The following is an 18,755-nucleotide window of genomic DNA, read 5'->3' as shown; positions in this document are numbered from 1 at the left end:
CCTTTTGATGATTTTTTCCCATTAAACCCATAGAAATGATTTATTATAAAATACTCAGGAATACTGGGAAAGATGTTCCATTTAATTTTTTTTTTGGGGGGGGGTACCAGGGATTGAACTCAGGGGCACTCACTCAATCACTGAGCCACATCCCCAGCCCTATTTTGTATTTTATTTAGAGACAGGGTCTCACTGTGTTGCTTAGCACCTCGCTTTATGCTGAGACTTGCTTTGGACTCATGATTCTCCTGCCTCAGGCTCCCAAACCTCTGGGATTACAGACGTGCACCACCAGGCCTGGCCCCATTAATTTTTTAAGAGTTATATAATTACTGTTCTGCAATTCATAAATTATGGTCTCATGTAAAGTTTGTAAGTCCAGTAAAATAACCCAAATCCCATGAATTCTAAACTGTACCTCAAACTCCAAAGAATTCTAAAGATAACATTGCCCTTGACATTTTGCTTGGAGTTCAGAAAGTATTTTTTTTCCTTCATTTTTTTTTCAGCCTACAAATATATTGAGTCAGACACTTTGATGTCACAGGACTGGGTTTAACAATAGCAATTAAGATCATTTTGAAACAGACATTTTCCTTCATGGAAAAAAAAAAGGTGAAAGAAAAAGAAAAAAAAAATTTTCAAATATCTATTTTAAGCCCAAAGTGATGTTTTGTGTTTTCACAAATATTCCTTATTTCATTTGCACAACAGTATGATGAAGTAACATTTTTCTTAGATGATAACTAAACAAACTACACAACTGATTTGCATAAGTTTGCACATTTCGTAGGCATAGTAACTCCTCAAACTCTTTCATTGTCCTTTTCTTCTCTACCATACTCTGTTTCCTACAGTGAAAAAGGAGAGATGAAGGAGATATGTAATGCAAGATAGAAAATGCTAGCCGTCCGAAGAGGAGTATCGATAAAGTAATATGAAAGTGTTACTATTTTATACCTCACATTAAAATATTCAGAGGGCAGGAAATGCACTCGACTTACGGTTTAGTATTTGTTTTAGCCTCTAAATAGTTCAGACCTTAGGAGAGTTCATTGAAATGGCATGCTGAATTAAAATAGAAAAGAAGGATGTTTTCAAATGAGGAAGCACCGTATAATCATCGTTTAATTTGGGGGATTACAAACTCATAATTATATGAGGTATTCCTTCATCTCTTTAAAATTTTTCAGTTTTAAAAATTTGAGCATTCCACTTCCTTTCCCTTGAGTAGGGCTTCTAAAAGTCATTTCCAGGACATTTCAGCTCCTGAAATATTTACAGCTGTTGGCCTCCTCCTCCTAGGATGATGACATCCATAATTACAATTGCAGGTCACAACCTCTCACATATCCCTTCAGCTATAGGGCTTATAGGGCCATAAAGAAGCTCCACATTTCCATTTTTACAGTACAAACCAATCTTGTTACTGTGGAAATCTCCAAGAGCTCTATAGGTGATCAAGCTTTTTCCTCCACTGTCAGTCAGCGATTGGACTTTTATCAGAAGCTGAAGAAGAAAAAAATTCATATCCACAGCTGTAACTGTTCTAAACATGTCTCTATTTTTCATTTTCTACTTTTTCTCCTCTAAGTACAGAATATGTATTTATTGAATATTTACTCGGGAAACTACTCTAGGTCAGGCATAGGGATATACATACCCAAGGGCTACGATTTCAAAAGTGATAAGAAAATAAAAATAAAACAGGGAGGAATATGACTCAGGTCCACAGCCCAACCACGGGGGCCATGACTGGTCTCTGTGAACAAAAGCCAATGTTCACCGTGGCTGAAAGGATCAGATGCTTGATTTCTCCTTTAGAACCAGAGTAACACATTTTCATTTCAGTCACAAAATATTCTGTAACTTTGGAAACTGGTATGGTTTGAATATACCAGGTGCTCCCTCAAAGCTCACGTGTGAGACAATGCAAGAATGTTCAGAGGTGAAATGTTAGTTTATGAGAGTTGTAATCACTGATATGGATTAACTGCGTGGTAATTGGAGGCAGATCGGATGTGACTAGAGGAAGTAGCTCACAGGGGGAGGATTTATCTTCCTCCTGGCCCTTTTCCTCTCTGCTTCCTGGCTGTCATAAACTAAGCAGCCTTTCTTCCACCACACCCTTCCGCCATTTTGTTTTGCCTCACCTCAGGAGTCAGCCAACCATGAACTCATCCTCCGAAACTGAGCTGAAACAAACTTTTCCACTTTTCCTCCTCTAAGTTGTTCTTGTGAGGTATATTGGGAGAGTGACAGAAAGCTGACTAAAACTGAATAGGAGACAGCATTCATGAGGTGGGCAATATAAGAATAGAAACATCAGGGGTTTAGGTAAATGTTTGGTGAATGAAGTAGAGAAAAGCAGCAACCAGCTCATTGATATTATTCAAGTATGGCACACAGTAGGTACTCCTCAAATGTCTGTTAAGTGTGCTGATGGCATATTCTAATATTTGGGGCATTCTCAGTCAAACGCTGCAGGAAGAAGTCTAATGGAGAATAGCTACAATTTAGTGAACATGGACTGTATGCCAGACATTGTTTCAGGTTTTTACAAATGTTAACTAATTCAGTCCTCATAACCAGCCTGAGAAGAAGATACTTTGGTACTAAATCTTATTTATGACATCTCTCTGCTGGTGACCTTGGGAAAGTTGCTAAATTTATCCATACTTCAGTATCAGCAGATATTGAAAAAGAAGAAGAAAAAAAGAAGAATAACACATGCATCCTTGGGTGATTGTGATGAGTACATCCTAAGCATTATGACCTCCACGTGGATGCCAATGACAATGTGCATTTCTGTCTTCTTTTACTTCTCTTGCCCTAAGAGAATAAGGACTCTACATCGGTAAAGAAGATTCCAGGCAATGATTACTTAGCAATGGCAGTGTGTTACCCTCATTTGCTTTCTTTTTTTTTTATTTGAATTTTATTTTTTATATATATATTTTATAATGAAAGAGCTCTTTGGCTTTTGGCTAGAATGTTTCTGTACACTCTTGCTCCAGATTGCTTTCACAATTCCTCATTTCTCGTCTCCACACAGCCCCGTATGTTGGAGGCATCAAAGGTCACTGGGGAGAGTCATCCATCATTTTGACACCTTTTATGAGTTTACTGCTCCTGATGGTGATTATAGGAAAGGCTGCTTAAAAGTGATAACTGCCAGAGGCACTTGATGTTCATAGTAATGATAGAAATATGCTCAAGTTTGGGGCAACAGAAAAATAATAAAAATTGAAGGACAAGATGATGAGTTAGTAAAATGCAAACTCAACTTGAAAAAGCATGTTGTGATCCAGATTTGATTTCCGGACAGAATGAACCTCATTTCATCTCATCCAAAAGGCAGGTTCTCATGGATTATGCCTTTTTCATGGTGCCAGATTAACCCCATGACAATTAACCCTTGAGCCATTGTTGTGACATATTGTTCATATGTCATTAAGCACCTGGGATCTGGCCAATTCCTAGTACAGGTTGTTATTACAAAGAGAAATCAATATTTTTTGAGGGTGCCTTATTATTGCTCAAATAAACATAATGTTTTTATTGATGTCCAGTATCATCTTAGGGACGCCTTCTGCTGCTGAAATGTGTACTAAAAATGATCAATTATGTCCAATAATGATAACTAACACTAATAGTATACTAACAACATACCATACTGTGTAATAGGAACTTCAAATACATCTTCTTATGTAATTAGTATAGCAGTTGGCACTACCAGGGGGATTAATTAACAATATTCTATTTCTCTGTCCCAGTTCAAAAATCAAAGGAGATAACAGTACACACAGGACTAGAATGCATGGAAAATAAGCCATCATTTTTATTACTGGTAAAGCTTAGTGAATAATGTGTGTTTAGATGCACAGCCAAAGAGATGGTTAATCCTTCATTTCAAGGTAAACAGATTCTCTCGCAGTCATTGGCAGAACTGGAGCATATGAGGGTTCTCTCCAAAGGTGTAATAGTCTCTTCCCCATATGCACAGCATGGCAGGCAGCAAAGTAGAATGTCTGCATCCCAGAGACCAGCTGGCCCTGAAGAGAGAAGATTCTCAGATGGGCAAGTAGATTTACTTCTCTAAACTCACTAATCAGATTAGACTTTCCTCCCTAAGGATGAATAAGTGAGGAGATAGAGTAGCTGAAAATGTTTGTTTAATGATTTCTATTTCTCCATTGAACATAAAGATCAAACCTCCTTCCCTCAATGGAAATAGAAGAGAGGAACAGATGCCCACACACCTAATAGGTACCACATTATTATATAATTTGTAGCTGAAAAAAATAATTTAAGGTATTAATGACTTTTTAGTTTCACAAAACTAGTAAGTGGCAAATATAGACTCCTGATAAACCTTTCAACCCCTGAAGTTTTAACTGTGACTGCCTATGTGTAACAAATTATTTTGTGTCACATATTTATAGAACATAGGAGAACTCTGAGCTTCTGTAATTTGTAACATGAAAATAATACTTAGATGATTATAATTAGTATTACTGTGCAATTGATGCTAAATTCTAGGAAAAAAAAAGAAACAGAATAAAAATATTTGAGGTTGTATTTTTCATTTCATTTTATTTTATATTTCCAAAGAGAATGACTTCTTTAGGCAGGTCAAGTGAGAAATGATTTTTCAGGTACAGAAAAAACACCTGCTAAGTTACAGAAAAACAAATTATGCTATATTCCAGGAATCACAAGTCATTTTATGAAAAAGGAATACTTGCATGTGGGATTACAGCAGGGACTTATGGCTATACAAATCTGGAAGATGAACATACCAGGTGAACTTTGTGATGAGTGCTAAGGATTGGGAATTTCTCCTGATGTTCTCAGGAGTGTCTCCAAATTTGGAAAAGAGTGTCATATTGTGTAATTTACAATTTGGATCCATTACTCTGGCAAAAAAATGTGGAGGAAACATCAGGGTAGATTGTGACTAGACAGAAAACTAGTCCAGCTGCTATTAAAATAGTCCAAGAGAGGGACGATAATGAGGACTGTCAGGGCAGTGAAAGCAATTATGTAAAGACATGAGTAGGTCCATAAGTTCTATATAAAGTATAATAAAGTACTTTACGCAAACAATTCAATGTTGTGGGGCAGAATATTGGGAGGGTTGGGTGGACTCTGTCCCCAACAACTGAGAATGCTGATAGTGAGCATCTCTGAAAACAGAGATGGCAATTTGAGGTGGAAGAGGAATATGTGTTCTGTTTGATCATGTTGAGTTCGATGCCCACTGAATCCTCTGGGGAGATTGCAGAGTCTTGACCTCAGAAGAGAAAGTGGGCTCAAGTAGAACATCTGTGACTCATTGGATTAAAATGTGGGAGTTGTAGAGTCAGATGGTCCAATCACAACACGTATACAAGATGAGAAGATAAAATGAACCAATGGCAGCATGCATTAACATAAAGGCTAACACTTGAGGGGTGGGAGAAGAAAGAGAAGTCAGTGATTGGGAGGTTCGGCATAGTAGAAAGCTGAAACTTGTCTAAGAGCTCTCTGCGGGAAAAAAAAATTCCTTGACAATATGAGAAAATTCACAAATAGAAAGCTTGTTTTTCTCCTTCACGCTTTGGACACTAAAATGTCCAAAATTCATACAAATTATAATAAAAACCATGGTGCCATGAATCAGGGCAGACATTTTGTGACCTTAAAATAAGTCTGAGGATAAAAATCAACACAGAGAGAAAAATGAAAGGAGGATTCAAAGATGCCTGAACTTTCGTCCAGTTCAACATTTTTCCATCATATTTTCAAAATCTAGGATTTTCTTGCAATACTTTGATAGCACAACGAAGAAGATCTGAAATAAACAATAAGAAACCGGAAAGCAGTTCCGTCAATAAAAGCAAAATTTCAGCATTGTGGTGATAAACGGGGCAGGCAGGGAATAGGAAAAGGGAAGTTTTAAGACCGCCTCTGACACTGAACTGTTAATTAGGACCTGAAGAAAGCCAGGGTTATAGAGCCTATGTTGGCAGGTGTTTAGATGAAAACAAAACTTTCTTTTTGTTTTTCTTTTTTGAAAGGTGTTTTCAATTTCAAGAAATTTCAGACATAGTTATATGATGAAACTGACTATGTGAGGACATTCTCTGAAACAGATATTTTAGGTTAAAACTTTGCAAACAGATGCTACAAGCAGGGACAAGAGAATCATCTGAAAATGAATCACATGACACTGAGTGTCCTTAAGGCACAGAGCTCTCTAAACATCCTTAAGTAAGAGCTCAGTACAGATGCTTCTGCTTCAAGGAAATCTAGGAAAGACCACCTGAAAGATGATGTGCAAGGACAAAAGTTAAACAAACAAAAAAGGCTCTTTTCCTGGAACGCCAAGGAATTTTTACAGTGACGCAGCCTTCAATCTACAGTTGCAAATTATATGGTGACTAGCTTCAGAGGAAGTTCCAATTTTTTTTCTGTGCTTTTAATGAGGATCAATAAAAATATATTCAAGTGTTTAATTTCTCTTCTTCAAGATATAAAAATTAATAAAGCCATAATATACCATAAATATATATTTATCTTATGTGACTAAAATAAAAATCAAATGCTTGAAAATGAGCTGAATAGAATTTATATTCAGTCACTTTTGATGTGCAACATACCCCAGAGTTTAGTAGCTTAAAATGATAACCCATTATATGGCACAAGGGTCTGCAAGTCAAGAGTTAGGGCTGGGCTTGTTTGGTGTGGCTGATCCAGTTGGTTTCTTGGTGCATCTGTTATCCGTTGGTGACCAAGATAACTTATTTCTGATGACCTTATCCAGGATATGTGAGATGGCTGGTACCTTTCTCTATGCAGTCTCTCAACTTCCACTAACCATGGAAGTCACTAACTGTGATTCGATTTGTTTAAAGGTCACCTAATTCTATGATGGGCAAGAGTTGAACCTGCAAAACTCCTTGAAATCCAGGATTTCAACTGCTGTGATAGAACTTCTATAATAAACTAAAGGCCAGAATCTGTCATAAAGCTACTTTGGACTCAATGGTTAGTGGGTGAATGATTCCTCAACTTTCTGAGAGAAGCTACCAACTACTCTGACCACTTTTGCTATCAAGAAGATAAGCCAATATAATTTGCAAGATTATTAGTTATTTATTTTAGAATTTAAACAACTAGGCATTATACTTTGTAGAATATTTATTTTAAAAGTCATGTGTTTAAAAAGCCTTTATAGACTGATGGAAGCTATATTGCAAGCATTTATCTAACCCTCTTCCCTATTCTTATGAGTTATATAGTATCCTTGTCATTTAAAGTAATTTAAATAAAGCTATCTATTATTTGTAGGGAGAAAACTCTGAAACATGATGCAAGTTATATTTAATGATTCGATTAACTCAAAACCAAGTTCAAACGTAGTCATTTCTGACTAAGGATCAAGCATTTTATAAGTCAATGCAAGAGTGCTTAAAGTCGTGGTGCACACCTGTAATTATGTAATCCCAGTCACTTAGAATACTTAGTCCCTGTCTCAAAATAATTTTTTAATGGAAAGGGGATGGGGAGAGCTCAAGGCAAAGCCTCCACAGGTTCATTTCCCAATATGGCAAAAAAGAAAGAAAAAGAAAACAACAAAACCTGATGTCTAAAGATATGGGGAAATGTCTCCAAAGAGCTTTTGGACAAGGGAAGGAAGAAAGTCAATCAAATAAAGAGTGTGGTCTCCTCTGCCTGACCCAGGGCTCATCAGTAGGGAGACAAAAGGACTCCATGAAAGAAATGAAGTCTCAGATGACAATCACAAAAAGAGTTTCGTAGGTATTCAAGGAATAGGTAGGTGGGTATGCAAGAAATGTGCAGCTGAGTCAAGGGGAAAACATACCCAAAAAATATGCAAATGAGTTTGTTCTCAGAGAACCACCATTTGTCCTCTCCTATGGCTAACCCAGGGTGGAGAAGAGGAAGCACGTGCTACAGAAGATAGCTGTGATGGTGTATGGAGAAGTGGAAAGAAAGGAGAACTTGGGATCTGTGATCAAGTCCCAAGGTCCTACCCAATAACTTTCTAGATCACTGCTCCGCCTTTGTTTTTGATTTTTAGTTCCAGCTTCAGTTACAAATCCAGGTATTGTACTTTGGAAATAATAGTCATTCGAGGTGAAACTGCACTTATTCACTAGAATAAATAACACCACAATCATCATTTCAGATGTTTCTGATTAAGTTTCATTGACTTAAAATCTGACACCCACTCAATTTTAGAGCCCGAATCTTTGTGCATAACATAGCTAGACAGTGTTAAAATGATTATAGGTACATATGATAGGTTAAAAGAACTGAAGTAGCATTTAATAATCATATGCTTATATAATTGATGTAAGATGGACTCACAATACTTTACAGTCTCCAATTCAATCATTTTTTTTTTCTAATTAGTTCCTTGATTGACTGATTTTATCTATTTCTTTTGCTTTGATTTTTCCCAGCTTGGTATATAGGCACGCCTCTCCTCCTCAAGCAAATGTGTTTAATAACATAAAATATTTAATGACTTTTCAGTTCATTCCTTTTAATTAAAATTTCAGAAACTGGAAAAACTCACCAGAATGTTTTCTTTACACTATATTTGTTAATAACATACATAATAAAAATATGTATTTTTTTACACTGTCAGCTACTACTGTTTAACGTGTCCATTGGAAATTGCAAAATAAATACAAATGTAAAGATTATCTTTACCACTTGACAAAAAAATGCATAGTATATATGAAATGGAGAGCTGTATTGATGAGGCTACATCCCACACTCAGTTAAAGAGAGAAGAAATCCAGCTACACATGTATGTTTATTTTAAATTACTCCAGAAATTCCTTTTCAGAATGCATACCCTGAAAGAATACAAAACATAACATGAAGAACTGAGCTTGCAAAATCAGTTGGTACTGGCTTGTGCCTCACACAGTTTTGCTTATGTGAGTTTTGTTTACCTACACTTCATCTGCATTTATAAATATTCATATGATTTATAGAAAATAAAGTTTATATGTACTGGAGCTGGGCGTGATAGTGCATGCCTATAATCCCAGTGGCTTGTGAGTCTGAGGCAGGAGGATCTGGAATTCAAAGCCAGCCTCAGCAACTTAGCAAGGCCCTAAGCAACTGTCCTGTCTCCAAATAAAATATAAAAAAGGGATGGAGATGGGGTTCAGTGGCTAAGCACCTGTGGGATCAATCCTTGGTACCAAAAAAAGAAAAAAAAAACAAGAAAGCTTATATTTATTAATATTTATTATGTATACCATATGAGAAAGAAAAACATCTACTAGTAAAATTAAAAATTATAAGTATGATATATTTTCCTGGAATTCTAAACTATTGATATCAAAGACTCAATTTTGTACAGTACTTCAGGTGCTGCTGAGAAAATATTTAATGTTTATCATATAATTTGACACATTGATGCCGCAGATATTTAAGTATTATAAGGAAATGCTTGAAAAGAATTCATAACAAGTTAATTTCTACAAATGGATTATAAAGCAGGAGGCATTAAGTCACACAGATTAAAATAACTCTAAACCAAGAAGTCTTAAGAAGAACTGTACGATAATTCTTCCGGTGGAAGAAACTGGAGTGGAATTTGGCATGTGTAAAGAGGAAAGGATGATGTCTTATTTTATGCTTAAAAAAAAAGAGAGAACTTTAAAATTAATTAACAGAACTTGTAGCTGTGTAGATGATCTCATGTGCTCAGATTTAGAGTATCTGACCCATTGTTTAGAAATGAACCTAAGGTTTTGCACACAATGGGGGTTTCTGAAGCCCATTTTGTAAGTGGAGGATAAATGTTTACATGCTAGAGAAGAACCAAAAACAATGACAGAGCTGCCTACCTACTGACCCAGCTGCGACAAATGAGCATGGCTTCAGATAAAATCAGAGAGCTGGCTGAAATAGGTAATTATTTACTTTCATTTATTTATCCCCATGTATGCAGCACCCCACCATCCCTGACTTCAGTGCCACCAACTGAAAGATGTAATAGAACAAACTGCTTCACAACATTCTTTAAGATTAAATTTCTGAGTGCTGTAGTTGAAAGAAGGAAGAGGAGAAGAGAAGGAGGAGGAGTGGAGAAGGAACAAGGAGAGGGAAAACTGAATGGGGAAACAAAACTAGAACCAGTCATTTACAGAGCTGCTCTTTGGGTTTCCCACTCCTGCAGTGTCGAATTCCATTAAGACTCTAATCAGACATAATTGCTTTGAGACAATTTTCCTAAGCACCTATCCAAATCCTCCACTGTTTGTAAATTGTAAGATTATTAGTTATTTATCTCTCAGAATTTTAACTACTGTAATACTTTATAGAATATGTATTTGGAAAGCAATGCATTTTGTTTGTGCATACCTTTAATTCTGGCTCAGTGACATTGAATTTTATTTTGTAGTGGTTGTGCATACTTTCCTTCTATTGTATGAGCTTTTGGAGGCAGGGTTTGTGTTTTCATCAGGAACAGGGTCCAGAATGCAGTAGATATCGGTACTGGTACAGCAGGTGCTGGGGTAACTGTGTGTGGAATGGACTAAAACTCTGAGGCAATTCTGCACGCCGCGATGATACATGCTGTCCATCATTGCATGGGAATTTCCTCTCATTCCTGAGGAAAATTCTATCCCTTCTCTCATATGGATAGTGAGAACTCTTGCCCAGAACTATACCTGGAATCATTAGTTCACAAGGTGAAAGAAGCTGCAGAACATAATCTAACCTCTGATGCCTCTCCCTTCCATCACATCAACACATAGCTGGAAGTCCTGCATCTATAGCTGTTGTTCTCATTCTTGGGTGTCCACTGCCAACTCTGTCCCTAAAGAGCCACTGATTAAATCTACATTTCCCAGTTTTAAAAATGTTCTAAAGTCTGAGGAAGTGCATCAGGACTGGGAATCAGGACAGCATCAGGGTTCCTGTAAGCTTTTGTACCCATCCTCTCATGCAACCTTCATAGTCACCTTGTAAAATAGGGACTCATGGTCCCACATATTCACCCCTTCACAATTTCCTCCTTTGTTTGATTTCATTCTGTGGCTGGTTGAATCCTTGGATTTTGGAATGCTGCTTTCACTTCAAAGAAGAGGAAGCTGATTCTGCAGGTGCATGTCATGCTTACAGGCATAGAATTAATGGGTGCCATATATCTGATTTAAATTAGTTCTATTTATTTATAAAATCAATGGTCACACCACCACGTCAGAGTTCCAATGTCCTCTGCTGTCACTTCTCCTGTTACCTATGTGACTTTGGACATGTGAAATGACTTTTCTTCTTTCTCTTCTCTAAAATAGAAGGAAGGGCAAATGAGATGATTTCAAAGACACTGCTGCACATATTTTATATGAATGGAGATGATCGTGGGACCGTGTTATAATGTTATTTCTGCTTAATAGGTCTCAGGTAGGGCCCCAAATTCTCTTTTCTGCTCAGTTCCTAGGCAATACTTATGTATCTTTTTGATAGACCACACTGTCTTTAACAAAGGTGGCCTAAGGAGCTGAAGAAAAGAGAAGTCCTTCAGAAGTTTCCTAATACAGTTGTACTGATGAGCAGCTTTGAATTCTTAACAAGGAATCTGCACCCAACAAATTCTAATGCATGGCTCACAGCTCCCTTCAATTATATTCCAAAGACAATAGGTCCTCCACAACTGGGAATGACTTTCCATTGGTACTTAATATTTCCCTGTTTTGCAATGATCAACAAGTAACTCCAGAATTTTTTAAAGGACAGATTCACACAAAACTCATCTTCCAGAGACTGATGAGAACAGATAATAGAGCTAATGTCACACAGTTCTGTGCAGTATTAAGATATCTTCCTAATGCAGAACAGAATTTGTTTGGTTTTATGGTGATTGCTGAGACACTTGGTTTGGAATAGCAGATATTTTTACACATTTGCTAGAGCAAGTAACTTTCGTATACTTTTTCCTATTATAAATCATATCAGCATTTAAAAATCAGAATATTAAAAGGATAAATGAGAAGGGATACACAAACATAGTTGATAAGGAAGAAATTGGTGTTACAGACTACTATGCCAACAGGTTCTCTAAAACAACACAAATAGATTGAGGTGGTACTTAAATATGCACCACTTTGAAAACTACTGATAGAAATGCAATCATTTTAGTATTGGGATGTTCTGCTTTGCTCTACATTTTGAATTTTGCATTAGACAATCTAATCTATTGATGCTTCATAGAAGTAATAACATGTAAGAAAATGTTGAGATTGAGGATAGATGATGCCTCATTCGATTTGTTTCTTGTACATGTTCTTGGTATGCATTTGATAAATCATGGGATTGATTCTTTACTATTGCTATTACTATATTACTTTACTATTACTATAGCAACTTCACAGGTTCTGCAAATAAGGGATTAAAAAATGTGGTTGCCTAAATGTATCTCTCCATTTTGAACATGCTTATTTTACACAAGAGAAAATACCAGAGTGTGTGTTTTTGTTTCTCTATTCCCATGAAAGCTAAGTAAATTATTGTAATTTAGATGGAAACTGTCAGCCAGAGGAACTTTCTCAGCAGGTGGTTTTCAACATTGGACTATCTAAGGAGAGGGGGGGAAAAAACTTCATTGCCCATTCTTTTCTATTTCAAATCTTGGGTCATCCAGTTTAGTAACTAGCTTAAATGAAAGTCAGAGTCCACAGGTTATTTGGAATATGGGATAGTGAGAGCTGAGAAAAGCCACTGAGGAACAATTCAGGTCAGGTTATTGGCTAATGTGCCATTTCTCTACATCAACAATAATCATTATTGAGTAACTTGTTAGGTTTTTTTTTTTTTTTTTTTTTTTCCAACAATTCTTTTCTGAGTTGTCTGGCCGGCTTGTAACTGAAGTTTGTTTAAGAAGTTATCATTTTCTCTGTTATCAGAAAATACAAAGGTCAAGAGAAAGATGTGTGGGGTACAGCAGTCTTCCTTTGAAACGAATGAGATGAGATTCACCTCTACAAGGATCCATCCTTTAAATGGATCTTCTGGAATGCAGTCAACAGAGAAAACCCTCCATGTATACCACATCTTCCAGCATTTGGTGGAGATGGCCATGGTGTTCCTCACAGAACCACAAGGATAAGGTGAATAGAGAGAAATGCTGGGTACATTATTCTGGCTTGGATGAGAGAATGGATGTGGCAGAAGTCAAGAATTTCCGGATGCTTGGCAAAATCACTCTTTGCTTTTCCAACTTGAATCAATCATTATAAGATGGTGAACAGTCTAAATTAAAAACAACAGAAAATCATGAATTTTTTGTGCCTGAATTTATAGCCTTAAATTAAATACAATGGAGATTTACACTAATTCTCTCCAGTGTGTCACATGAAAAGAAAATTACCAACATAAGCACATAGATAAATGAAGAGTTCTTATTTAAAGTGGTAAAGTGTCTCAGGATCACAGTTAATGTCTTACTACTTTCCTAAATGTTAAAAACTTTTAGCCATGTAAGTACACGTGCTGATTTTTATTATAATAATTATAGCTGGCAAAATATTGAAAATATTAAAAGCATGCCATTCAAATGAAATCTATACCCAGAGTTCAAGAAACTCCTGAAACATGGTAATAAAATTTTAGGATTCCAGGAAAACAGACAGCAAAATAGAACCTTGCTATATTTTTACATTCTTCCAAAAACCCTGTCTCATTGGGTATACATGTAGAGAGATTAGGGTGGGTGATATCAGAAACATTAAAATTAGCTCCCATCCCCCATTTCACCATCCACCTATTTGTTGATGCTTTGGTTTTCAATTGCTAAAAGAGAATCCATCTTCTGAAACCACTGTAAGACCAGGAAATGTTTAGTATGCAACTTTCACCTGAAGGAGAAGATACAGAGTTCAACTCATCCTGAGGCATGAATGACCAACACCAAGCATTTCTAAATAGCCAGGTTACAATGAGATCTTTTAAAAAAAATGCATTGGCAATATTTGTACAATAATAAAAATGTTGAAGCTTAATGAATCTATAATTGGATTATTTATCTTAGGAACAGGTAAACAGAAAACACAAAAGAGCCATTCGTTTCAACCAATGAAGTAATTGATGAGTGAGTCTGGATGCCTCAATAGAAGTTTCCAGCATTATGTTATGTGATGCTTTAGGTGTTTCAGGAGCAGCCAAAGAGCTCTATGTGTTCAGCGTTTCCAGCTTTCAGTAAGAGCAATTTTGCTGAGAGCTCTGCAAAATATTGGGTTTCTAAATCATATTTAAATTTTTTTTAAATAAAGATTTTAAGTCATTGTGGTGGATGATACTATGGTCTTGCTTTTTAATGTACTAGATTGGATATCAACAAGATGGCAGAATAGGGGACACTGACTTGAGTGCCGCTCACAGAAAATATAGACATCAAATATCCCACAGATAAGAAGGTCTTCATGAAAAACCCTAGAACTTAGGGGTTAGGCAGAAACATATCTTAGGCCAAAAAAAAAAAAAAAAAAAAAATCACAAAAAAGCTGCATGTAGACAGTTAAGAGGAATGGTTTTACTTGGAGAGTATTGGTGTTGCCCCGTCCTGAAGTTGGCACAGTGCCACTGTGAGAGTATTCCCTGGGGCCTATGGTGTCACAAGTAGGAAAATGAGAGCCAGCTTCCCCAGCTATCTGGAGTGCTTCCCAGGAGGACCACTTCTGTGTGGTTTATGGGAGGATGGGGGGAATCAGCTAGACCATCTGGGGTCAGCTAGAAACAAGGAAGCGGGTGGGGCCTAAGAGACCAGTGCACAGTGCTCAGGTCTTGGCAGTTGTGTCAAGCTCCTACCAGCATGCGTGCCCCATCAGAGATACCAATCAGCACAGCACAACCACAGAGGTGAATGAGCTACTGCCAGGAGCATGGGTGACAATTCTACTTGGCTGGAGTCCTTAGCTAGCCATCCCATCCAGCCTTAGAGCCAGGCTTAAGACTCTGCCCAGGCGAAAAGGCAAGCTGTGATCTTGCATTTTGCTTGAGCACTACCTTAAACTCCAAACTAAGGCCCCATCCACGCAGAATGGTAATGATGGGATGTTACATCTATAAATCATAGATTTTAGTTCTACAGGAGCCCAAATAGTAACTCTTCTCAGTCTTGGAGTTCAGCCTAAGTATCCATCTGGGCAAAGAGGCAAACCTGTGAACCTACATTTCTGTAGGGAACAAACTTTAGCCCTTAACACTTATGGAGTGAAGCTGCTATCTCTATCTGAGTAGGGAATACAGTCAGTGATCCTGCCCAATTGCAGGGCACAGAACATAACATGGCAAAAATCATAGATACTAGCTTGTTACCCTGTCTAATTTCTTGTCACAGTCTGAGGTGTTGTCTAATTACATAGCCCATTTTGCAGTACCTCTTAAACACAGAGCCCGGCCCCAGCATCATTTGAACAGGGAATGTAGCCTAGGACCCTACAACATCAGGGATGATGGCAGAGTTCAGCGTGTATTCTTCTGCAATAATAGAGTTCAATTAGTAGTACCACCCAGCCAGGGAAGATATCCTGAAACTCAGACTATTCAGAGGTGACAGGGGAATCCAGACAGTAGTCCCGGATGCCCACAGAGCCAACCAGTGATCCTGCCAGACAGTGAAATCAAACAGCATTCCGGTCAACATTACAGCACAGGTAGTAGTCCTGCCCAACTGCAGAACTTGACAGCAAGCCCCGCCTGCCTGTGGACACTTCCCACTAGGTTCATAAGAACTCTTTAATAGCCAAAGTGGTCTTGAGCAAAAAACAAAGCTGGAGATATCACATTATTTGATTTCAAAATATACTGCAAATCTATTATAAACAAAACAGCATGGTACTGGCATATAAACAGATACATAGACAAATGGAATAGAAAAGACATCCCCCAAATAAATCCACCTGGTTACAGTTAAGAGATTTTTGATAAAGAAGTCAAGAACACATAATGGGGAAAAGGGAGTTCTTCAACAGATGGTGTTGGGAAAACTGGATAATTACACATAAAAGGATAAAATTAGATTCTTATGTAACACCATATACAAGAATCAACACAAAATGTATTAAAAACTTATTGAATGTATTAAAGAGGAAAAGCTGTAGTAGAAGGAAGCCCAGGAGACCTGCTTCAAGATGTTGGTCTGAGCAGTGATTTTTTTTTTAATAAGATGCCAAAAGTACAGGTACCAAAAGCAAAATATGGATAAATGGGACTATATAAAATGCTTTTGTACAACAAAATAAACGACTCACTAAAGAGACAATCTATAAAATAGAACATATTTTCAAATTATAATCTGAATAGAGGCCAATAAATAAAATATTTAAGGAACTCAAAAAATTCAATAGAAAACTCCCCAAAACCCATTTACAAATAATTCACAAATGATCTTAATTGATATTTCTTTAAAGAATAGACAAGTGACCAAAATTTTATATGAAAAAAAAATGTTCAACATTACCAATCATCAGGGAAATACAAATTAATACCTTAATGAGATGTCACCTCACACCTGTTCAAATGACTCTTATCAAAATGGCAAATAACAAAATAACAAATGTTAACATGAACATGGAAAAAAGAAAACCCCTTTTATTCTGTTGGTGGGAATGTAAATTAATACAACTGTTATAAAAATAGTATGGAACTTCCTGGAAAAGTTAAAAATAGTACTATAGTATGATCTAGCAATTGCACAGAGAAATGAAATCAGTAAGTACATTCAAAGAATATTTACATTGGCTTGATCATGGCAGCTGTATTCACAATAGCCAGATATGGAATCAAACTGAATGTCCATTAATACATAAAAAGATAAAGAAAATATGATAGACATTTAATAAAATAATATTCAACCTTCCTGGGTGCAGTGATGCAGGCTTGTAATTTCAGCCATTTTGGAGACTGAGCAAGGAGGATCCCAAGTTCACTGCCAGCCTCAGCAACTTAATGACAGTCTGTCTCAAAATTAAAAGAAATTTTAAAATATTAGAGAGGAATAGGGTCTGGGATGTAGTTCAATGATAGAGGACACTTTTGGTTCAGTCCCCAGTACCCCACTCCCCAAAATATATGCAAAATGTGTAATATATATTATGTGTTATATTATATATTACATATATTACATACATATTATGTGAAATTTGTATGTATTATTCGAATATATTATTCAAATAAAATTGGAGTATAATTAAAACTTAAGAAGAAGGCTATGCTGTCACAAGTTATGGGTGAAATTGTAGTACATTACATAAAGTGAAATATGTGTGGTGCTGAAAGATAAATATAACCTGATTGCACTTATTGGTGGGGAGTATAAAATCAACCTCATAGAAACAGAGTAAAATGGTAATTACCAGAGGCTGGAGAGTTGGGAGTTGGAGAAAGATTGGTCACAGCAGACAAAATTTGAATTAGGAGGAATAAGTTCAAGAGATCAAGGGACCTATAAAGTCATAAAGACTATAGTCAATATCAGAATGTTGATAATTGAAAATTTCTGGGAGATAGATTTAAAGTGTTCTGACCATGAGGAAAAAATTAGAAAGGGTGGACATGGTGGTACACACCTGTTGTCCCAACTACTTGGGAGGCTGAGGAAGGAGAATATTTTGAAGCCACAGATTAGAGACCAGCCTGGACATAACCAGACTATATCCAAACAAAAAAAATATTTTTAAAGTATGGTGTGAGTGGCCATGTATATATAAATCAGTTTGATTTAGTCACTGGATGTTGTATACATATTTCAAGACATATTGTCAGGATTGGGGATGTTTCTCAGTGGTGGAAGAATACTTACCTAGCATGTGCAAGGCCCTTGGTTCAAACTCCAGTATAAAAAAAAAAAAAAATTGGTCCCGGGGATTGAACTCAGGGCCACTTGACCACTGAGCCACATCCCCAGCCCTATTTTGTATTTTATTTAGAGACAGGGTCTCACTGCAACTCAGCTTAGCACATTAATTTTGCTGAGGCTGGCTTGGAACTATAATCCTCCTGCCTCAGCCTCCTGAGCTGCTGGAATTATGGGCATGCATCACCTCAACCAGCCAAAAAAGAAGAAGGAGGAGGAGGAGGAGGAGGGGGGGGGGAGAAGAAGAAATAAAACAAACTACTTACATTAAAAAAAAAAAAAAAACCACAGTGGCTCTATGCTCTTAAAAAACTAGGTAGCTTTTATATCTCTTTATATTTCTGCACATGAAGTTTACATATTTTTAATCAAAAAAAAATCTTTGGGCACTAGAAATGGAATAAGTTATAAAGAAACATAAAGAAAATACTGGTTCTTTGAATGAACTCTAAGGCCCCAAATGGGCAAAGACAGCTCAGAGTGTAAGTTGTGCTGAGGAGTGTTGAGAGCCGTAGAAGAAGGGGCCCCAGCAAACTTCTAGCTGCCAGCTGATTGGCTCCTCTGCGGTGATGCTCATTGGGCTGTTTCCCTGCCCTTTCAGACCACGGAGCTGCTCATTGGGGGACTCTTTTGGCTCTGCCCACACAACCCAGCCAATCGTCCTCAAGAGCAGGAGGAGTGGGAGGCTGAGAGGCTTGTGGGAAGCCGGTGGTGGCAGTTGGGCTCTGAGGGAATTCCTGAAGACCTCATGTGGTGCTGCGTGTGTTCTAAAAATAAAGTCCGTTTCTGCTTGATAAGTGGCTCCTGAATTGTGCGAAGCCAGACTGCGGCAGAGGAGTTCAATCTTCATGTCATACGCGCA

Source organism: Marmota monax, unplaced genomic scaffold (genome assembly GCF_021218885.2).
Source record: "Marmota monax isolate L192 unplaced genomic scaffold, Marmota_monax_Labrador192_F-V1.1 WCK01_AAM20220418_F8-fsc00064, whole genome shotgun sequence".
Lineage (NCBI taxonomy): Eukaryota > Metazoa > Chordata > Mammalia > Rodentia > Sciuridae > Marmota > Marmota monax.
This window is presented reverse-complemented; position numbering follows the sequence as displayed.